General features: G+C 43.5%; 1 pseudogene; it reads left to right on the forward strand.

The window, feature by feature from the left end:
• The first annotated feature begins 2652 nt into the window (after positions 1 to 2652).
• LOC136335666 (GTP:AMP phosphotransferase AK3, mitochondrial pseudogene) lies at positions 2653 to 3302 on the forward strand (annotated as a pseudogene).
• The last annotated feature ends 20820 nt before the right edge of the window (positions 3303 to 24122 follow it).

The following is a 24122-nucleotide window of genomic DNA, read 5'->3' on the forward strand; positions in this document are numbered from 1 at the left end:
TTCCCAAACCTTTATTCTGGAAATAGCTTTCTCTCTTGTTTATAGAATGAGAACAACCCATCAGCTTATTTTTATGGGTGTTTCTTAGGAATGAAGTGGCTAAAGAGTGGGAGATTGAGGTGGTTTGGCAGTAGCACATGGGATGCAGAGCTGGATGCTGTATTCAGCCAGCACAATCAGATCCCTTGAGACAAAGCAGAGGATCTGTCCCACAGTTTGAGGAGTAAACAAAACCGAAAATACTTTCCAAAGAAAGTGACTGAAGCCCGTAATTGTCAATTTAAAAATCTTATGTGAAAATAAAATGCAAACGGTCCAAAAACAAATGAAAAGATGCTCAATCTCATACATATTGGATAAATTAAATTGAAATAGTACTTTCTTCTCTGTTGGTCTGCTGAAGTAGCCTCCTAACAGCTGCCCCTGCTTCTGTTCTTGCAGACAAGCAATCTTTTAAAAACAAAGGTCAAATCAGGTCTTTCTGCTTGCAACTTGGCTTTCCACTTCACTTAATAGGTATATTTAAACATAAATTACATCATACTTTAACACAAACTGAACATAAATGATGTCACTCTGCAACTTTTTGCAGTTACAATGTCTTAGAAATCTTCATGTTAGGACATAGAAGTCTGCCTCTATCTTTTCAGTTGCTGCACGATATTCCACAGTATGATTTGTTTAACCATTCTCTAATCCAGGGGTCCCCAACCTTTTTACACAGGGGGCCAGTTCACTGTCCCTCAGACCGTTGGAGGGCCAGACTATAAAAAAAACAACTATGAACAAATCCCTATGCACACTGCACATATCTTATTTTAAAGTAAAAAAACAAAACGGGAACAAATACAATATTTAAAATAAAGAACGAGTAAATTTAAATCAACAAACTGACCAGTATTCCAATGGGAACTATGCTCCTCTTACTGACCACCAATGAAAGAGGTGCCCCTTCTGGAAGTGCTGCAGGGGCCGGATAAATGGCCTCAGGGGGCCGCATGTGGCCCGCGGGCCATAGTTTGGGGACCCCTGCTCTAATCATTAGTGAACACTTGGGTTAACAATTTTTCATGGTTACAAATAAGGCTGAAATGAACATTCTATATGGCTTTCTTGTTGTCTTGCGAGAGTTTGTCCAAGGAAGATAATGAGGAGTAACTTTAAAAAATTAGTAGCCACGGCTGTAATGCCGGTGGTTGAGGCCAGGCAGGTTCACATAGGATTCAAGCAGATGGTAGAGAAACTGCGGAGCCAGAAAGTGTCGGATCATTCCTGTTTATTGGAGGCTTACAAGGACAGGTGAGCAAATAAACAACAAAAGGGAAAGAGCTAATAAGCTAAGGAAAATCTGCTATTCGCAGTAAGTGCAAGGGAGTAAGGAAAACCACACCTCACAGTGGTGGAAGAGCACAGTTGCCACCCAGGGGAAGCACCCATAGCCTTACATAGGCTATGTGCACATGCCTCTGCCATGTGCTCATGCACTGATCAAGCAAAGTGCTTGCAGCTGGCACACCGGTGAGCAAGCCTAACCCAGCTGCCCCACAACAGCCTCACTGCCTTCCATACTAGCATTGGGGACACTTACCAGTGGAGTGTGAGAAACTTATTTACTCAAACCTCTGCCAATATTTGCTTCTAGAATCTCTGGACTGTTTCACAGTCCATTCTTGCAATTTGTAACAGCCTTTAATTCTGGGAAATTCTTGTCTATTCTTTAATTATTTCTTTTTTTTAATCAAAGGATGTTTATTATTTCAATTACCTCACTGCATTTTTTAAACATTATTATTATAAATTTATTTACCTTCCCTGAAGGACATGATGATGTTTTATTTCTCTCTTGTTAACTCCAACTGCCCACTCAATGTATGAAACATCGTAGACAAGTCAAATTATTTCTTGAAATACGACATTCCTCTGGCCTCTCCATTTACTACTTGTGAATGGTGGACCTTTTGAATCTATACTTTATGTTTAATTTTCCTTTCCATACTTACCATATCGTTTGCTCTTTATACTGCATCATGGGAGATCTCCTTGGCTCAGCCTTTCAACTCATGAATTGGCTCCTTGATAGTGTTCACTTTAAAAATGCATTTCGCCCTGGCCATTTGGCTCAGTGGTAGAGCATCGGCCTGGCGTGCAGGAGTCCCGCGTTCAATTCCCGGCCAGGGCACACAGGAGAAGCGCCCACCTGCTTCTCCACCCCTCCCCCTCTCCTTCCTCTCTGTCTCTCTCTTCCCCTCCCGCAGCCAAGGCTCCATTGGAGCAAAGTTTGCCCGGGCGCTGAGGATGGCTCTGTGGCCTCTGCCTCAGGCGCTAGAATGGCTCTGATTGCGGCAGAGCGACCCCGAAGATAGGCGGAGTATCGCCCCCTGGTGGGCATGCCGGGTGGATCCCAGTCGGGAGCATGCGGTAGTCTGTCTGATTGCCTCCCCGTTTCCAGCTTTGGAAAAATACAAAAAAAAAAAAAAAAAAAAAAAAAAAAAAGCATTTCTACTGCTCTGCACAGCCTTGGCGCTGGGTCGGCTGGCGCTGCCCCAGTCTCCACCTGGAGCCAGAGCGCATTGCAGGACACGTGGGCCAAATCCCGGCACAGCGCCTGGCGGGCCGCCATGGGGGCGTTGTGGCAGCTTCTGCGCAGCAATCATGTGCTTACCAGGATCCGGCAAGCACACACTCTCTTTGCTCATCACACACTTTGAGCTCAGGAAGCTCTCCAGCAGGGACCTGCTGCGAGACAACATGCTAAGGGACACAGAAATTGGTGTGCTGGCCAATACTCGCACGAACCAGTGGAAGCTCATCGCGGATGACATCATGACTCGGTTGACACTTCGTGAGCTGACACATCTCACTCCGTATAGCTGGATGTTGTGTGGTTTTCCCTGGACCCTGCCACAAGCTGAAGCCCAGGGTCGAGTTTATCAAATACAGGCCCTTCGAGGTCACCACACAGCACCTCGCTGCTCACTGGGTTCACAAAGCCAGTGGCCGTGTCTACAACTTGAATTCAACCCTCCCAAAGCGGCCGGCATGGATGACCTGACTGGGGAGCCTCTCATGAAGCGTGAGGATGACAGACCAAAGACATTTATCAAGAGACTTAAGGCTCACGAAGACCAAACAAAACTGGTCGTAGATTATTACCAGAAAAGGAGGGCATTGGAGACATTCTCCGGAACAGAAACCAACAAGCTCTGGTCCTATATATACATGTTTTCCGGCAAACGAAAGTTCCGCAAACACAGCAGAAGCATCAGTTATCCCACGGGGAAATGCTTGTGATTAGCAAGTGACTATCTCTACCTTCTATCATTTAGAAGTTCCTCATTCTAAGACTCCACCATGTATGAATTCTTTGAAAATTACATATATCCATTTCATTTCTACAAATTTTATTCTGGATAGTAAAGATATACCAGATGGGTCAGATACTAAGATTTATCTTTTGAAATTTGTCTAGTGTGCTTCATCCAACTATCTTCTGTAATTCAAAACCCTCAGAGAGAGCTCTTAGAGCAAAACTAAAAGAGCAGTTGGTAGCAATCTAACTTTTGTTCAATAAGAATAAGTGTTTGATAAGGTTTCCATATTTTTCTGGAAAATAAAAAATATATACTAATTTGCACAAAATATCTAATCAGGCCTTTGCATAGCTAGATGCATATATATATATACACATATATATATATACACACATACATACATATATATATGCACATGGCACATGGTTTTGTGAGATGCTGTATCTACAAGATTCCAGACAAAACGACTGGATTTACAGATCAATTGCAGAATACAAATTTACTCTTGCCTTTAAATTAAGAAACCTGTAAGGTCGGCTTATAAACTATTTGTTGTTAAACATAACTTAAGTTTACTCAATTTTTAATTTGCTATAAAAATGTATCAAATAGCATTTAGGAAAATACTACTCTGGAATGACTTGTTTTCTTTTGAAAATACATGTGCAGTGGGGATATAACATGTTAGAACTTGATGTTATAAGTTCATAAGCAAGCACCAAACTTGAATGAATTTTCTTAATGGAAAATGTAATTGAAGTTTTATGCACTCAGCTGTTACTCAGATTAAGAAGTGTGTGCTTGCCTGACCTGTGGTGGCGCAGTGGGTAAAACGTCGACCTGGAAATGCTGAGGTCGCCGGTTCGAAACCCTGGGCTTGCCTGGTCAAGGCACATATGGGAGTTGATGCTTCCAGCTCCTCCTCCCCTTCTCTCTCTCTCTGTCTCTCTCTCTGTCTTCTCTAAAAATGAATAAATAAATTTAAAAAAATTATATAAAAAAAAAGAAGTGTGTGCTTTAGGATCAACTTGCCAGTTCTCTTTTTGACCCAGTGTACAGTATGTCTTGGTGAATAACAAATTAAAGTATTAAAAAGGAAGAATGAATAAATGAGAACTTGTGATGCTACATAAAATACAGATACTTTGTCATGAGGAAACAGAGAGAGATTAGGTATGCCTGGGGAGAAATTCCCTGACCAAAAAAACCCCAAAACAGTCATAGTAAACAGATGTAGCAATAAAAAAGCTTTTATAAGACAAGCTAAAAGGGACCAGGAACATAAATGAGTTGGCTGAACGTGGAGTTCTTTATTCCTGATCAAGAAGCTGATACCTGCTAGCATTCACTAACATCCTATCTTAAGGGGGAAATCCTGCCAGTGTGTGTACTCTGAGCAGTCATTTTAAAATCATATTTCATTCCTTAGTGGGGTTAGGAGGAAGCATGCTTATGTTTGGGGCCTGGTAGGAGGAGTGGGGCAGTAAAAGAAGTAGAGGAGAAACCTGACTATATGTTAAATGGTTACTCTTTTTTCACTTGGTGCTAAATCAAATGAAACAAGCCCTTGTAAAAGCTATTAACGGCCTTTGAAATTTTGGCCCATTTAATCCACACAATATATTAATACCAGCAAGTGTTTTCTATGTATTTTGGGGGAATACATATTTCTCTTTCTATTTTATTTTGCATTCACTGACAATTCTTCAAAATGGGCCAAGTCTTTTTATTTTATTTATTTATTTATTTATTTTTACAGAGACAGAGAGAGAGTCAAAGAGAGGGATAGATAGGGACAGACAGGAACTGAGAGAGATGAGAAGCATCAATCATCAGTTTTTTGTTTTGATACCTTAGTTGTTCATTGATTGCTTCCTCATATGTGCCTTGACTGCAGGCCTTCAGCAGACCGAGTAACCCCTTGCTCAAGCCAACGACCTTGGGTCCAAGCTGGTGAGCTTTGCTCAAATCAGATGAACCTGTGTTCAAGCTGGCGACCTCAGGGTCTCGAACCTGGGTCCTCCGCATCCCAGTCCGATGCTCTATCCACTGCACCACCACCTGGTCAGGCTGGGCCAAGTATTTTTTTTTTTTTTTTGTATTTTTCTGAAGCTGGAAACGGGGAGAGACAGTCAGACAGACTCCCGCATGCGCCCGACCGGGATCCACCCGGCACGCCCACCAGGGGCGACGCTTTGTCCATCAGGGGGCGATGCTCTGCCCCTCCGGGGCGTCGCTCTGCCGTGACCAGAGCCACTCTAGCACCTGGGGCAGAGGCCAAGGAGCCATCCCCAGCGCCCGGGCCATCTTTGCTCCAATGGAGCCTTGGCTGCGGGAGGGGAAGAGAGAGACAGAGAAGAAGGGGGGGGGGGGTGGAGAAGCAAATGGGCGCTTCTCCTATGTGCCCTGGCCGGGAATCGAACCCGGGTCCCCTGCACGCCAGGCCGACGCTCTACCGCTGAGCCAACCAGCCAGGGCCTGGGCCAAGTCTTTTTAAAAGAATACCAAAAACATTTCATTCTTCAAAATACTTTCTATAGCCTCTTATTTGAATATTATTATGTACTTTCCAAAAAAAAATGAACTACTAAACTTATGAACTATCACTAGGAACTAAGTTATAAGGCACACATTAGTCTTTATTATAATAAAATTAAATTTCAGACAAAGTATCAATTTAACCTGCTTATTCAGTTTCTTATTGTATGAATTAAATTTTTATCTTCATGACCTCTAGCTAATATTTTGGAGGACTGTTGTATTCTACACATGTATCAGAAAAATTTACTTATCCTATTTTAATTCCTACTTTGTTTGCTCTATTATTTGTCTTCATTGGGTGTTCATTCATCCATTTTGTTGAATTTGTCATCTTTTGTAGCGTTGGTCTTCCTTCAATGCATGCTGACCTTCCATATGGTTGAGATTCTCCATCAGACTGCATTCTCTGTCAGTGCATGTCATCTGCTTGGGGATATTGCTGATTTAAATCGTCCACTGACCTATTCTCAGTGGCAGTGAAGAAGGATAAAGCACTGGGTGAGATTTCTCTGAGGTGTTCGGGTTTGGTACCCCATTTCTCTGGCAATGGCCAGCCTCATGACACATGGCCATGCCAGTCTAATTTGGGCTTCCTGGCCACAAGTCCTACCTGGAGGCTGACATTGTCACTGCTGTTTAGCTCAAGGGTACATGGAAGGGCATCTCTGGCCCCTCTTGCAGCAGTGCCCCGAGGACCTACATGTAGATGTCCCTTGATTCTTTTCTGCTTTTGGTGTTTGCCACCTTTGGGGATGGAGTAGTCTTGGCGCTCCCTTCACTTTTGTGGCAATAGACTTCTGTGCACCTTTTAGAATGGGCACTGTTTTTGCACCAGTCCAGTCTACATTCCATACCTTAGATTTACCCAGGTTTCTGGTTCACTGAAAGTTTCACTTCTTATTTAAGATGGTCAGTTGAGGCCCTTGCTGTAGGAATGAAGAAGCTATAGGATATACTTAGTCTACTGTCCTGAAATGAAACCAGATGTTTTGTCCACCCTCAAAATACAAAGTCATCAGACCTCCTAGAGCTGTAGCTTTTGATTCTGGCTGCACATTAGAATCATCTAGGGAGCTTTAAGATAAAATGCTGATACCCCAGATATTTTGATTTAGGTACTAGGGGTGGAACTACACTTGTTGCTATGCTTGTTGAATTATGAAAGCTCTCCAGCTTTTGCAAACCACTACCCTTAAGTAACCGAGCTGATGATCACTGAGAGGGCCAGCCTTCAAAACAGGGTTCAGCAGAAGCTCAGAACCACCTGGCAGTCTCACCAGCTGGAACTTTCATCACAAAGGTTCTGCCCTCCTTATTAACTTTTTTTCTCCCACACATATATATTTAAGCAATAGTTTATCATTATTTTGTCATTAGTCATCACCATGTTTAACTAACACTTTTCATTTGATCTGTGTTGCTCAGCAAATGCCACATCATATGTCACTCTAGTTACTGATTTTTGGAAGCTTGTTTAAACACCTTTTCCTGTGTGGTTGTTCAAATTCTCTGTTATTGCTATTGTATTTAAACGAGGCTAATGATGCACATTTTAAGTGCACGGGTTGAGAAACCTACTTGCAATAAGATCGGGATATATTAGCTTTGTGTTTTCTAGTCTTCACTAGCTTTTATTTGGTCCTAATTAGGAATGAAATGGATTTTAAAGATGAGGTGATCCAAAACACAATGCATTTCTCTAAAAATACAGCTACATTTTATATTAGTAACTTATTTGAGCAGAAATGGGAAAGTGTTTATGTGCAATTGTAGGATGTCCTTATTCTCCAATTAGGCCTACATTCTAGGTCCAAGGTTATGTCCAAGGCTATGGTCTGGTGCGGTTCTTGCATACTTTTGGTGGTTGACCATCTAGACAACTTTACAGCAATGCTTCATCCAGAAAGGGGTAGAAAACACTGGGCAAGCACGATGAAGACTGAGTTTAAATAGAGTGCAGGTGGGGAGTCAGAACTAGAAGAGGATTGAGGAAGTATGTGAGAGGACTTTGAATATTATGACATGGTGGCACCACCCCCTTCAGTGAGCTTAGAAAATGGTCATAATGTCAGTAAACTTGAAAAAATATTCAAAATTTGTGGTGGTGGTGACAGACTCCACCAAGGGGCTAAAATTATCTATAGGTAATCAGACTGGTGTGTTAAATGAATAGGACATCAGACCACAAGGATACAGAATTTGGCTACTGTCAAACCGCAAGGCTGTGAGAATTCATCAGATATCTCACTGAGCCAATGTTGCCTGGGTAGCAGATGATTTTATGATGAAGAAGTCATGAAGTAGAAGAAACAAGGAGGATGTAAGGTTATACAAGGGTGGGAAAAGTAGGCTTACAGTTAGTTGTTAATATGGAAAATACAATAATTAATAAATAACACAAGAATAAATTCTTTCCCATACTAACAACTGTAAGCCTACTTTTGCCCTCCCCTGTATACTGACTGGAAAGACTGGGATGAGAATAGGAAATTAATTATTTGGTGGGACAGGAGACTTGAGGGTGGAATAAATTCAAAGAAAATCTTTAGAACTAAGAAAGAAATTAGAAAATATTAGCAAAAGAATTGATGGAATTGTGATAGGATAAAAAGGAACTACTCTCAGAAGGAGAATGTGCTGTAGTTCTACCTTCTCAATGTTTTTATTTCTACTTATAAAAATTAAGTAATTCCTACTATACTCCTTGAGCACTGGGACATTGATAAGAAATGCTAATTTAGGTAATTAGAGCAGTCCAGGTAAATTACTTTGACAGAAATGAAGTCTTATTGGGGTTTTTATCTAGTAAGAATAGGATCTACTTCCTGGAGTCATTACTATTTGGAGTGGCCATTTCATGGGGTTATAACAGGTGGAAACAATGCATAGGACATGTCTCCAGGTGCCATTGCCAGAGAAATAATTTGAGAATTTGTGAAAATCTTTAGCAGGTTTAACAATCCTAGAATCTTCCTTTCCTTAGTCTCCCTGACATTGCTCTCAAAAGATAGCAAATTTAGCCTGACCAGGTGGTGGCGCAGTGTATAGAGCATCAACCTGGGATGCTGAGGACCCAGGTTCAAAACCCTGAAGTCATCGGCTTGAGCACAGGCTCACCAGCTTGTGCATGGGGTTGCCAGCTTGAGCATAGAATCATAAACATGACCCAGTGATCACTGGCATAAGCCCAAGGTCTATGGCTTGAGCAAGGGGTCACTGGCTCAGCTGAAGCCCCCTGGTCAAGGGATGTATGCAAAAGCAATCAATGAACAATTAAAGTTCCACAACTACAAGTTGATGCTTTTCATCTCTCTCCCTTCCTGTCTATCTCTAGCTTGCTAAAAAACAAACAAACAACAAAAAAAAAAGTGAACAAATTTAAGCAATAAAGCAATCAGATGATATTTCTGTATTTATGCAGAGCCTGGGCCCGGGGTTAACCCTTGCAAGTGAAAACAAGGTAAGATTCAGACTATAACAACTATAGTCTGACAGCAAAGTTTTCAATTAAATTGTAGTCTGTTAGTAGCTCTCTTGTCACATAAAATGTCCTCATAAGTAAAGTAGACAGGAAACCTCAGATGAACTCTTACCAGGAAGCTGTAGTGACTAGTCAGTCCCAAAGAGATGCCAAGTGCTGGCCAATGCTATTTTCCTGTATTTGTGGGCACCAAAGGAAGGAAAATGTCAAATTCTCTAAAAACCAAACCACAACAAAACAAAAAAAAGCCCTACCAACAAAAAAAGCAGCAACACATAACAACAATTTGGGTCCCTTTCAGGGACACTGGCCTTCTATTTGGTAACTTTATGCTTCTGGTCTGCTGTTGGATATACTATTTGCCATTTTCATTGCCTTAAGCAGAACTTGCTTTAAACCATGATTTATAGTGTTGTCAAGAAAGTAAAAAAAAATCCACTTATTGCCCACAGGCCCTTCCTCTTCTGATGACAGTCACTAAAGGGGGGGGGGGGGAGGGACACGTTCTTCTATTTCACAGCTGTAAGTCTTAGAATCATCTCTGAAGTCTAGTACTCATTCTAGGATAAAAATGAGGGGTAGGAGGGGGCAGAGAGAGTGATGGTTGCTTGTAGCATGGACGCTGCTGAGGGGCATGTGTGAGAGCCAGGAAAGAGGTCAAGAAAATGGTACAGAAAGGAGGCGGAAGGAGAAGCTTCAGTCACATATCTGCCTAAGGCAAGGCTAGGTGGTAACCAAATGTTTCTTAGTCTGGGAAACCTTCCTCCTTGCACGTAACAGAGCAATCTCTAAAAGTTCCCTCTGACACAACAGGTACTTGCCACATGTAATCCTTGGAAATTGCTTAGCATTTGTGACATTGATATTTTGCAATACCTTTAACAATGACTTCTTGCACGGCCGCTGCTGCTTCCAGGAACGGGTGTCCATTCGGTGCTTTGAGGCATTGCAGCTACAACTAGCCTGGATTTGCTCATCACCACATGGCCTTTCCAAGTCAGAAGCCTTCTTTCATCATGTCTCACATGTGTTTGCTAATGGTCACGTGATTACCCTTTCAATGATCTAAAGAGGAAGAGTCAGCTGAGCATTGCAAGCCCCCGGTAGACTTAGAACTTAGCCATTGGTTCTACAACCAGCACGAGCTATAGGGTGAACACTCTCGGGATAATAAGACGTTCATGCGAGTGTATGTGGTGGGGGGAGGGTGCCTCATCAGCAAATACATGTTCTAAAAATGTAAAAATCCCAACATGCCTAGGTCTTGAGCTGCACTAGTGAGTTTATGCATTGTTAGGTAATCGCATGCTCTGTACAGTTCATTAGGGAAGCCCAGCCACAGGATGGGCCTGCTTAGTATTAGACATCTGATCAGAGCTTCCTGCTCCCACCTCCCTAAAGACACAGCGTGCAGCTGTGTGTGGGGGGGTCTCCAAGGCTGAGCCGAATCAGTCAGCTCAGTCGGTTTGTGTGCTCAGTCCGACCCTTACAACGCCACACGGAGCCTTGCCGAGGCTTTGGATGAGGGGCCACAGTCCCCTGGGAATAAATTCGATGGACTGCTATTATGTTTGGCTTGCCCTGCCCACACTCACCAACTATTTTGGATAGCACATGACTCTGACTCACAGAAAAGAGCAAAGCACTGCACCATGGCTCTGAAACATGCTGCTCACCCACTCCCTTGGGCAAGAGCCAGAAAACACTCAGGTCTCTGAGGGCCGACAGTGAGGACCCTTTCCCCTCTCTCTTTATATTATGTCCATAAACAGACCCAGTAAGCAAAGTCACCAAGATTCGGCAAAATACAAGCAAACATTTAAAAAATATCCTCTAAATATACAAGTTGACAACTTGAGCAAGAATGTGGGAGCCAAAGAAAAATGTAAAGGCATTTATAGCTTGATGTCTTCTACGATCTAGTTGGCTATGCCCAGATGCTGTCGTGGGAAGAAGCCTGAAAGATGGGTTCTGAGGCCACCAAGATGGTATGTGCAGGGTCTTTTAAAAGGGACCAACAGCTCCAGGTGATGTCATGGAAATAAAGCCACACAGTCTAGTTACCTTCCCCCATAGCATCTTTCCTTTGTAAAGTTAACTCTGAAGGTTGTTTTAGTGAGATTTTCTTTGGCTACCAGGTCGGAAACAACACCACTCAAAATTGCTTAAATAAATTGTGTATTGTGTGGGGGTAGCAGGGAGAAGGGAGAGAACTCACTCTGGGTATGAGAAAGTCTTGGGAATTCAGGAATTGCTAACAACCAGGCCTCAGTAAGGGCAGGAGCTGAGACCCCTGAGAAGCCCTCCTGAGCTGAGTTCCCTCACCGAATGCGGGGCTCTCAGGCTCCACTGCCTGTGGGGGTGCAGACACGTTAAACAGTGGGTCCACAATGGAAAACTGCACGTGTCCCTCAGGCTCAGGGTCTAGGGAGCAAAAGGGAGTAGTGGGCACTCTGGGCCACCTATATAAAACAGAACTCTTCATTCATCTTGTCTCATAAATTTGCTGAAAGTCCTCCAATCACTCTGAGCAGAACACCGCAGGCAGCAGGTGAATCTGAAGTATGCCTGTAACAGTCCTGAATGGACATCGTGGGAACATATGTGCAGGTGAGCTCCAATAGTCTTTGAATGTATGTTTTCAAAATCTGAAAAGTCCCCAACACACCTCAAGCCTGGCCTCTATGTTATCATCGTGTTCATTCTTAGGCAGTCACAATTTGCATGCAGTTTGCTCTAAAAGCTCGTCCATTTTAAAACGTGAAATAGTCCAGTGTTTAAGTGTTGGCAATCATTTCAAATTTAATCACCTGTCAGCCAAACAAAACCTGTTGTAGGCCCTGGCCGGTTGGCTCAGTGGTAGAGCGTCGGCCTGGCGTGCGGAAGTCCTGGGTTTGATTCCCGGCCAGGGCACACAGGAGAAGCGCCCATCTGCTTCTCCGCCCCTCCCCCTCTCCTTCCTCTCTGTCTCTCTCTTCCCCTCCCGCAGCCGAGGCTCCATTGGAGCAAAGATGGCCTGGGCGCTGGGGATGGCTCCTTGGCCTCTGCCCCAGGCGCTGGAGTGGCTCTGGTCGCAACAGAGCGACTCCCCGGAGGGGCAGAGCATCGCCCCCTGGTGGGCAGAGCGTTGCCCCCTGGTGGGCGTGCCGGGTGGATCCTGGTCGGGCGCATGCGGGAGTCTGTCTGACTGTCTCTCCCCATTTCCGGCTTCAGAAAAATACAGGAAAAAAAAAAATTTAAAACCTGTTGTATATCAGACACGTCCTGTGGGTGGCAGGGTTGGCAGAAACGGGTGCCCTGATGCCTCTGTTTACATTCCACATATCTGTCCTCTCGTGTTCCTCAACCATAGTGGCAAATTCTACCTACTTCTCTAAGTCCAGAACCCTACAGAGTAATTGAATCAGTTTGTGTCTTGTTTAGGGGCTGTTCCCAGTCTAATCACACAGAAGTTGTAGGTAAGGAAGTAGGTGTGTGACAAATAAACTGCGTGACCATTGTTGACATTTCCAGCTTTGGTTTCCTCTTTGGGTCATGTTCTTGAACTGAGAAGGGAGCAGAGGCATTGACTTACCTGAACTTTCTGAACCATCCTAAAAAAAAAAAAGGAACTGGCAATAATCAGATGCCCCGTGAAAATTTCCCAGCATGCTCGGAGGTGGCAATCTAACTTTGATGGGGACTGTAGCTGCTGCTTTCTCCACCAACTGTTTCTCAGGCAGTTTCTGAGAACAGAGATGACCACAAGCTTTTCCTTTGGCTAAAATGGACTCCTTTCTTTGTTTCTTTCTTTTTTTTTCTTCATCTTTCCAAACTGTTCCATTCCTCCTTACTAATGTTTGTTTGGAAATAGGTCTGTGCCTATAGGAACAGTTTCGGAATATGTTCTCCTCAGTAAGTGAAAGAATCGGCAATTGTCAGCTCTAAAGTGAGCTACTTGTCTTCACACAGTCCTTATTTTCAAAAATGGTAAAAAAGGGCTGGCAGTGATGTATTTCTCTCTGCTTGCTTGGTCTGATCATATAATCTGCATTCTGTTCCAGCATTTTCCAAGTCTCTGTAGGCTGCACTCAATCTGTGTATTATGAAAGACAACATTTCTCAATCTTACAAATATATCTTTTCAAATATCCCACTTCTGGAAGGTGGCACCAATGTTCTTTGCTACTCTAGCCATAGACGAGCACAGAAGAGTACCCTTGACCTGGGACCAGAATGCCTAAGTGTGGTTCTAGCTTGTCATTTACTGGCTGCTCTGAAATATTTTAAAAACAGAGGCAATAATGGAACAAAAATAAACGAGGCTGGCTTTCTTAGGTCTGGGGGAGGATTTATAAAGCTCCTAGGAAAACTTCTGAATTATTTTACCTCTCTTAGGGGAAACCTAGACCAGGAATCCATCCAGACATGGGAATACTCCTAAAAGCATGCATGTGTTTTTTAATCCCAATCTGTTTTGAAGCCCAATATTTGAGATGACCACAAATAACTCAAAGACTCAAGAGTAAGCACCAAAGCCTTAGGCAATGGTCAGGGAGCCACTAATCTCTAACACTTCAAAGAAGGATGATATACCAGGGCGTGTATTGGTAGCCTCCCTTTTATTCACTGGAAACTTGCAGCTTGGAAGTCTATACAATGTAGTGAACATTTAATTGTCTGTTGACTCTCTTCTCCTGAACCTTATAACAACACACTAATTTTCCTGTGAACCCTCCCTTGCACCGCACCCTCCAGCCCCAATCCGGCATGACTCTGGCTCCAGGCCTGGGCACCAGATTTGGGCCTAGAAGATCACAGGGACAGTGACTGGTTCAGAGATGGACATGTGCCCCAAACTAAATCAGTGAAAACCAGTTCTGATGTTATTGTAACTATAGAGAAAGAGGAGCCTGACTCTGGGGTTGCTAACCTGATAGATGGCGCCCTTGGTAACCATCTTTACCACGTGTGGGAATGACACTGGTGCCAAGGAAAGCAGGGCTGAGGGAGAGAGACAGTGACAATGTCTTTCATGTACTTGGACCTTACTGTGCCTAAAATCACCCACCCGACTTCCCATTTGCATGAATCAATAAACCCTGACTTTTGGTTAAGACAGTTTAAATTGGGTATGTATTTTATAATTAAAACGGTTACGACTAATACACCTGGTCTAGTGACAAGTTACTAGATTCCATGTTTCCCACATATTCCTCCCTTCATCTCTCAGACTTTAGCAACTCATATAATTCCCTTAAAGAGGGGAAGTCACCAGCCCTTAGATGTGAGTTTTCTTAACATCCTACAGTAATCCTTCCTGGGCCATGGCGTTGTTGAGGATCTAATGTTATCATTAAAGTATGCAGCCAACAATTAAGGCAGCTTCCCATAGAAATAACTGTCCTAAAATTGAAGTGCCAATTGAGCTGCTCTAGTGAGCTTCACCTTGAGATCCTTTGGAAACAAATGTCACCTCTTCTGCCATCTGCTTCATGGCACTTGGCTGTCGTACTGCTACCTTCCTGCTGTGTTCTCATCCCACTCTCATAAGCAGAGCTCTCATGATGCAGGAAAGAATCAGAATAAACCCTTGCCTTCATTTGAAGCCCGAGTAAATAAACTCCCGGACACATTCCAAGTCTGTCAGAATACATGTGTCCTCATTCATCTGCAAGAAAGAAACAACCTGGTGAAAACCACTTGGAGGCCCTGAGTGTTCCCAGGACTCTGTGTTTAGGCATAATTCCAGTGTCGCCCCCAGTGCTGTGGACAGAATCCCTTCCTGGCCCAGCCATTTTGGGGAGGTTCTATCCTGTGTTCCGGTCTCCCTGACATTCTGCCGGGAGTCTGGGAACTTTGTTCTTGGAGAGCCCAGAACATGACACATTTATGGGAGCAGGAGAAGCGGGAGGAAGGAATGGGAGTGGAAGAGAGGGGGAGGAGGAGGGAGAGGAGGACAGGGACAGGGAGACAGGAGCAGGACAATAATACTTCTATTGTAATCACTTAAATTAGTACAGACTGTACCTTAAATATTAAGATAGTGATATTGAAGAAAATTTAAGTGTAAATTCTTTGTGCTATTAATTTACAAAATTAGACTTCGAGCATATGTGTACCTACTGGAAGTAATTTCTTTTTATTAACAGAGAAAGACCAATAGTAGAGAGAAAATTCAATCTATACAAAACTATATACAGTAACTACTAAAAACCTCCCTCCACCCTAACTTCCTGTCCCTTTCTCCCTTTGGTTAACAAGCTTTTGTTTCCTTTTAGGAAAAACACAAACAAACTATATATAAATATATTTATTTACACAAAAGAGATGAAACCACATGCTCTTTTGTAACTTACTGCTTTTCATTCCACAATATTAACTGAGGCTCTTTCCTAGCAATGCAAACAGCTCTATCTCATTCTTTGAATGGCTGCCTGATATCCTACTCAAGGCTCATTTATGTAACCAATCCCCAAGCATGGGTGCTTAGCTTGTTAACAGGGTTTGCTCTTGCAAACAATACTATTTCTTGCTGTATATCTACAGGATAAAGTTCCAGCTGGATTTGCTGAATCAATGACTCGAAACACCTGAACTTTTGGTAGTTAATATCAAATAGACAGTACTTTATTTATTACCAATAAACAATCAGTTGCTTGTATCATTTAGCATTAAGGATGTGCCTGTCAATTAAAAATTGAAAGTAATTTTGGCTCAATTACACGGAGGTTTATTCTCACTTTGTGAAATACGTCCACATAAAGCCAGTTCGGAGAGTTGTCAGCGACCCAGGCTCCTTTCTCTCTGCTCTGCCACGTAAGATGTGTGGCTTCCTTCCCCAGAGCCACCTTGTAGTCCGGTAGGGTTGCCGGAACTCTACACCTCACCTCTGCGTTCCAGGTAGCAGGAACGAGAGAAAGGAGAAGGGAAGAGGGAGACACTTAGAAGAGTTAGCTCCCTTTAAGAAGCCTTCCAGAAAGTTCACATAGCACATCTCATTGGCAAGAACTAAATCACATGGCCACACCTCATGACAAAGACTCTGGGAAATGTTTGGGTGGCAATGAAGCCTGCCAAGCAATTAGGATTCAGTTGCCGAGGAAGGAGAAGAGAAGGGAGCAACTAGTGTCTCCCACATTACTCAGTTTGATAAATTCTAAAATGCTGCTTCTTTTCCATTTTTAGCAGAAAGAATTATATATATATATTTGAAACAAACAAACAAAATACTCCTCTACAACTTGCACCTCCTTGTGACCCCATCTCATCTCTCTATTAAAGTGCGCATTTGGACGTCTTCATCTTAAAGCAGTAGGAACATTCGAGTGGAGGAGCGGAGCAGATGTAAAGCTCTGAAGACTCCCTGGCAGGCGGCACAGTAGCTGTCATCACAAGGAAAGCACTGGCCCCATGCACAATGGGCCCATCATCCGCCGTTAACTACTATCAGCTCAGAGCCAATCTTGATCCAGCTCTTTCCCATTCCCCCAGATTTTTTGAAGAAAACTCCAGTCATATAATTTCATCTATAAATATCTCAGCATGTATCTTTAAAGGATAAGATTTCAAAAAAAAAAAAGAAAGAAAGAAAAAGAAAATACTGCAGTGCAATCACATTGTGAAAATAATTTCTTAATACAAAAAGTCAGTGTTTAACTTTTCAAGACTCATCAACTCTTTAAACAATTTGCTTGAATCAATAAGCCAAATGAAATCCCTACATTGCAACTGGTAGATGTGTTCAAGTCTCTTTGAACTTGTAGGTTTCCCCTCCATGTCTTGTTTTCTTACATTTATAGGAAAGTTATTATGGAAAATTTAAAATACATACAAAAGCCTGTAGGCATTTCCATTTGCAACCAGTGATCTGCTAGTACTCAAACTGCCTCTTTTTATGCATCTCCAACCTTCCTCCTCCCCCACCCTCGTCTGGGATCTGTCTGGGCCTTGGAGCATGTGCGCTTTGCCTACCTTGGGGTTTCAGGAATGTCCTGGGTTCTGAAAAAGCACAGTCTCCTGATTTATGTGGAGCCCTTTCCTGATTTGGGCGTCTTGCCTTCTGGACTTGTCACTGCTCACATGCTGTAGTGTTCCTACTTTCAACTGGCCGTGGTTGCTAGGGGCTACCTTGTGTTCCTATATCCTAAGTTGGCTCTCTCCTTTCCAGCTTTGAACCTACCCTCCCCTTTTTAAAAAATTATTTACAAAGGAGAAAGACAGACAGACAGACAGGGATAGATATACAGAAACAGAGAGAGATGAGAAGCATCAACTTATAGTCGTGGCACTTTAGTTGTTCACTGACTACTTTCTCGTATGTGCTTTGATGAGGGAGGGGGTTTTCAGGCTGAGCCAGTGACCCCTTGCTCAAGCCAGAGACCTCGCACTTAAGGCAGTGACCTTGAGCTTCAAGCCAGTGACCATGGGGTTACGTTTATGATCCCATGCTCAAGCCAGTGACCCTGGACTCATGCTGGTAAGCCTGCACTCAAGCTGACTGAGCCTGCGCTCAAGTGGGCAACCTCAGGGTTTCGAACCTGGTTCCTCAGCATCCCAGGTCATCGCTCTACCCACTGTACCACCGCCTGACCTACTACCTTTCAAACTATCATTTCAAAAGACTCCACACACCCATTTTTCCAAACCACCAACACACACAAAACCATCACTACCACCAAAGACATATGAGGTCAGATAATTTCTCCTTAGCTAGCCACATTAGATTATTACCTCCTACTTCCTTCTTTCCTGAAAGAATTAACTGCATAATGGGGCAGCAAAACAGATCAAGTGCATGCATGTTAACAATATCTTTCCTGCAACCTGAATGCAAAAATAAATGTCTAGCCTGGCCCAGCGATCTGGTATTTGGACTTGCAGAGATCCCCCAGGTTGTTGAATAAACAGAATATACTGTACTGATTTATGTTCAATGTATATCCAAACACAATTTTAGGTTGGTAGCAAAGACAAAAATCATAATCTTGTTTCATCAGGCTCAGTGGATAAATTCTACTCTTCAAATCCTGGAGTTGAATTTGTGCTATACCAAAGACGGGCTTGCCAGCAGGAGGAATCTAGTTCCTTTCCAAGTTTGCTCACTGGCTCTACTTTCTTCCCCTACTCTAATTCCAAATGTTCTTGGCTTATCTGTACAAAACAGTCTCCCAAAATAATTTTCTCCCAAGGGGTCTCTATCTCTGCTCCCTTCAATGGAATAAATGAATATCTTTCCAGTGACTACCCTTCAGCTGAACTTTCTGCCTTCCAGAAATAGAGTTTGGCTCTAGCCAGCTAATCCTGTGTTCTGTGAACTCTCCCAGCAGGGAGGGGCCGGCTGCTGTGACCGAGTCTTATATAAGACCCTCCACAGGAGGAGCAGCAGTGCCAGCCAGAGCAGGAATGTGCCCGGCAGGGCCTCACAGCTGTCCCAGTGCTCTCCTGTCCCCACCATGTGAGCTACTGGCCACTCAGAGAGGGTCATTTAATCTCCTGTTATTTTTACTACAGCTCTGGCTGCTGTTTTACTAGAAAATCTAAGGGAAGGTATCTTTCCACCTGCTAAGTGCTGATCAGGAGAGTAAGCAGCCTTGGAAAGAACAAAGATGTTGTACTGGCTGGAGAACCAGGACAGAAGCCCAGTCCCCTCAACCTGTTCGGAATAGCAAACTTAGTTGACCTTGTCGCCAATGGCAGTTGTTTAGGTACAGAAGCTTCAAACCTGAGGGGGCCTCAGTAAGAGAGATTGTGTAGTGGGACTCGCTTGTAACTCTAGTTAAAGGAGGTTGGGGTAAATGTCTAATAGACATTTCAACCTCCCAGGAGCACTTCCAGGGACACAGAAAGAAAGGAGCTGGGAGGACAGCTGAAACACACACACTTCTACCTCAGTGTAGATGCTGGAGTAGAAAAACTGAGGTGTGGGATTTCTACTCCTTCATTCTACTCCCAGCTCCCATTTCCATAGAAATCAAGGAAGGTGATACTACAGGAAACATCATAGATGCTGTATCTGGTGAATGCAGATGTACTTGAAAAGTTAGGGGATCTGACAAAGTATTTTCCTCAAATGAATGCGGTCAGCTCTGAATTTCCATTCATTTATCCATGTTATCTTTGGCAAGTGACTTTAAAATATAAAAAATGGGAAAGGTCATTCACACAGATACATCATCTTGCTGTCACAATTTGAGCCACCAGACCTTGCCAAAGGGAACTGACCACAGACCCTTCTACTGCAGGCACAGATGGCAGCCCCAGGACCAAGCTCTCTGCTGGGACTGGCACCAAGGTTCCAGCACTCTGACACAATTGTCTTGAGCATGTTTGGTTGTTGAACAACTTACAGTGGATGTCTTCACCTGAATATGTTAGAATGGCTCCTTTAACTCATACACAATAACAACATATGTAGAATTAAGACCTCCTTCTAGATACTATATTTCAGAAACAACTCTTCATAGAACTCTATAATTCACTGGGGGAAAACATGACCAACAGGGCTAGAATCAGTGCAGTTACATGTTTAACAACTGGCTCTACAGGGAAAGAAAGCTCTGATTTGTAGTGTTTGCCATTTTCCATGGTGTTAATACTACTGCTTTGGCCAAGTTCAAGCCACTAACCTAACTTCATTGAATGTGGAATTGGAAAAAGATGCACAAAACTGGCTCTTGGAGGCAAGTTGTGAGCCAGTGCAGACTGGCATTGTCACTGCATCAGCTGGAATTGTCAACAACCAATCATCTCTACCCCTTCTAGGGAATCTTACTTTTCCTAGACCAGTGCAAAACTACAGTACTGTTTTTATTAGATTTAATTGAATGAATTTTATTCTCATTTAAAAATGGAAGCAAGTCAGGCACTTTTTGGATCACTGCTGTGTCTTGATTATGTCACAATTCAGAACTGACTCATTTATTACTTTAGAATTCTGCTGCACATTGTTCACAGTGGCCAGGACATGGAAACAACCAAAAAGCCCATCAATAGATGACTGGATAAAGAAGATGTGGCACATATACACTATGGAATACTACTCAGCCATAAGAAATGATGACATCGGATCATTTATAGCAAAATGGTGGGATCTTGACAACATTATACGGAGTGAAATAAGTAAATCAGAAAAAAACAGGAACTGCATTTTTCCATACGTAGATGGGACATAAAAGTGAGACCAAGAGACATTGATAAGAGTGTGGTGGTTACGGGGGGAGGGGGGAGAGGGAGAGGGAAGGGGGAGGGGGAGGGGCACAAAGAGAACTAGATAGAGGGAGACAGGACAATCTGACTTTGGGTGATGGGTATGCAACATAATTGAACTTTAAGATAACCTGGACATATTATCTTTGAATATATGTATCTTGATTTACTGATGTCACCCCATTAAAAATAAATACAATTAAAAAAAAAAAAAAAAAGAATTCTGCTGCAGTCCAGACAACTTTGGTCTGACTTGCTAAGAACCTGTGGACCCAGGGGAAGCAGACCAGCACAATGACTGAGGATAGGATTTGGAGTCCAGACAGAGTGGGTTCCAAGTCAATTCTATCATGAAAATAAGCTAGGAGATTCAGGGTTCCATAACTTCTAACCTCTCCAAATTGGAGTAAAATAATAATATAACAAATGCATTGGGTAGCTATGAAGAAAAAATAAGCAAATATATGTAGAACATCTGGCTCAGCATCTGGCACACAGTGCTCCATAAATAGTAACTCCGATTATCATTATTGCTATTGCTTGGCCTGGCTTCTATCTCAGCACTGTCACTGTCTCACTAGTTCATGGAGCCTCTTCCTGTCAAGTGATCAAGGTGTCTGCTGTTTGTGCAGCATGCCAGGAGCCACCAAGCAGGGCTCTATATGTCCCACAAGGCAAGAGAGTCCTAGGGTGGGGCATCAGGGTATCAGCCCCTGTAGTCCCATAGGTAATCATTTTCTTTTTAGAAGCAGCAGCACATTTCCAGTAGTAAGGCCACGCCACCAATAAACAGAGGGTCTTTGGAAGTGGACACAGTAGGCTCAGGGCTTCCAAAGACCCTAGCCTGAAGTTGACTGCTGGGTAGGAGCCTTCGCCTATACTCACTGGTCTTCCAGTCCTGCTCTTTACCTGACCTGCCTCTCCTCCTCCCTCGGCCCAGGCCGTCCTCTCCTCCCCGGGGCTGGCCTCCCCAGCTGCTGCTCTCTCTCTAGGCCAGGCACCGTGAGCAACACCTTTCAGAGCTGATCACAGTCCTTCTATTTATGTGTCATGGTATGGTTTTCAAACTCTTTCTACTTCCATGTGTGCTTTCATCTCTTCCAAAATGGCTGAGCGAGGCAGGGCTGATCTTATTACCTCACTTCACGCATGTAAAGGAATAGTGTCCCGGAGAGACGAGCGACTTAGCCGAAGGGCAGACATTTTCTGTGGCAGAGCTGGCGCACCCTGGCTGTCGGGTCTCCCTTCTGTGCACCGCATTATGCTAGCATTCTGACCAACGCCAGTTTTCCTGTCAGGCCCCATCCCAAAGCCTGTATGGTCAGGATCAGGACTTGTGTTAGCTCTCCCTGCTGTGTCTGAACACACTGTTCCCGTACTCCCTTTGGATGAAATGTTTTCCTGAGCTTGACTAGTCCTAGGAGATGAGGGCACAGCTGAGGCCCCATACTTCCCTAAATGGACTCTTAGCCTTGTGAGTTATGTGAAGGCTCAGAAATTCTCAGGGGAAAATCATTAAACAAGCACTGAGGGATGACCTAGCCCAGCTTCTCAGTGCACTAATGGGTAAGGCAAGGCACAGAGCTTGAGTGACATGGTTCTAGTCCCCTGACTGGCTGACCAGTGGCCCCCCAGGGCCCGGACTCCAGGCCTCCTGAATCCCTGTGCACGGCTCTTTCTCCTCAGGTCAAGGCTGTTTCTCAGACTTCTAATCCTCTCCTGAGGACTGGAGATATTCAGTTATTTTTTTAAGAAGGAAAAAAAAAAGTGGAAAATACATACAAGCTCTTCCTTTTCTATTGCAAGGTTCTGCTGATTCTTTATTCATATGACCAATGCAAAGAAGATTAGAAAATGCCAACCACCGTTTACCCAGGACAAAACGTAACAATGCTAGCTGGGGGGATTTACCACATAACCATTGAAGCATAATCTGAGGCTGCCTCAGTCATACAGGGTCCTTCCAAGGCTCTCCAGCCAATTTTCTGTTTTTAAGTTTTTCTTTTCATTTAAAGAAGGTATCCCAAGTTAAATAAACTTTAGTCACCCAATATCTGGATTGCGTGCCCCAGGTGGAGGAGGGACTGAGTTATAGAGTTATATGTGAAGCCAGTCTGATGTGGGTCATGGATGAAGATGCTCAGAGCTGCTCCTTTTATCTGGATTTGCAAGAAGGATCACTTCTCTGTTTTCTATGAATCAACCTGATTTTCACTCAGAAGCTCCACCCTGCTGGGCTGTTACATATGTGCGTGCGCAATCACATACACACACGCACACACACTACCCTGAGGATGGCTGCCCAGTCCACGCTATCCACAGGAATTGCTGAGAACCTCAGAGCATGCGTCCTCACCTCCTCAGGCACAGCACACAACCATCTTCTCCCTTGAGGACTGGCTGCTCCCTTGGGTTCCTGAAGCGAAGGAAGGGCATGTCCCCTTACCCAAAACCCACAGACCTCTTTCTCCTTCTGCCACAAGACAACCTCCTCTTCACTATACAGCCTTCTCCAGGACACTTGCCTCTCCTCTTTCCTGTACTTTGAGAATAACATTTCTGCCTGCTCCCATAGTACGATATTTAACAAACCAAATGTTAGGTTGTCTTTCCATGGGGTAGTAGGCCCTGATCAGCAAACTCTCTCAAGGACAGGAGACATTATATTAGGTCCTTTTAATGCAGACTAAAAAAAAAAAAAAAAGAGGAAGAAGAAAACAGTACATTTCCATATTAAAATAGAAGGGTTGTTTCTAGAAGGCCTCTTGTCATCACATGTAGATGATCTCGTCTCCTTGTGTCTCCAATCATGGGGAGAAAAGGTTGTTATAAGCCAGAAGAGAAAGCCCTTTATGAATTTAGATGGGCCACAGAAGAAGACCTCCACCAAGGAAGTCTACAGGTTACGTATAGAAAGTAGTATTCTTTTTACACTAGGTCCAAGGGTCAGCGAAAGCTCTGAGGGAGTATTCACCCAGCACTTTGCACTTTACATGGTTGGCCCAGCTATAAATTAGGTTTGTTTTTCAGCCTCTTATTTAGTGAGTTAATATTTGCAAAAGTGCTGCAAATATCACCTCAAGCAAATGTTTATTACTGTGTTCCTCTGGCCTCATTTCCATTGTTTGCATATTGTTTTTCTCCTCCAGCTTCATTATAAGGTCTCTGATCAGGCGGTTTTTAGCCTGGTATAGAATGACACACTGTTGTGCAAAAATAGCCACACTGCCCCTCTTGATGTCCAGAACTGACCGAGTAAACCTTGACCTCTTCTCGTTTCTTTAGTCAGCAGGATTGTCCCGGTCCCAAAGGGCAGGAGAGTTGGCCCTGGGGGTATTTACACAGCATGGAGTGCAGGGGTGGTCCAGCCACACTGTAAATAGAGGCCAGCATAAAGAAAAGTGTGCTCTATATACAAACAGAGACCAGTGCTGCCTATCTGTTTGTTTGTTTTGGGTGCATGGTTTCCAGTTCACTTAAATCCATCTCACATTAATGGAACAAGCAAGTGCGTAAGGGAGTCTTGTGCTCAAAGACCTGAGGAACTAAATTCAGTGATGAATCAAATCTTTGGGGAAGAGTAAACCTCTCTTAGGGTTTTT

The sequence above is a fragment of the Saccopteryx bilineata genome, chromosome 4 (assembly GCF_036850765.1).
Source record: "Saccopteryx bilineata isolate mSacBil1 chromosome 4, mSacBil1_pri_phased_curated, whole genome shotgun sequence".
Lineage (NCBI taxonomy): Eukaryota > Metazoa > Chordata > Mammalia > Chiroptera > Emballonuridae > Saccopteryx > Saccopteryx bilineata.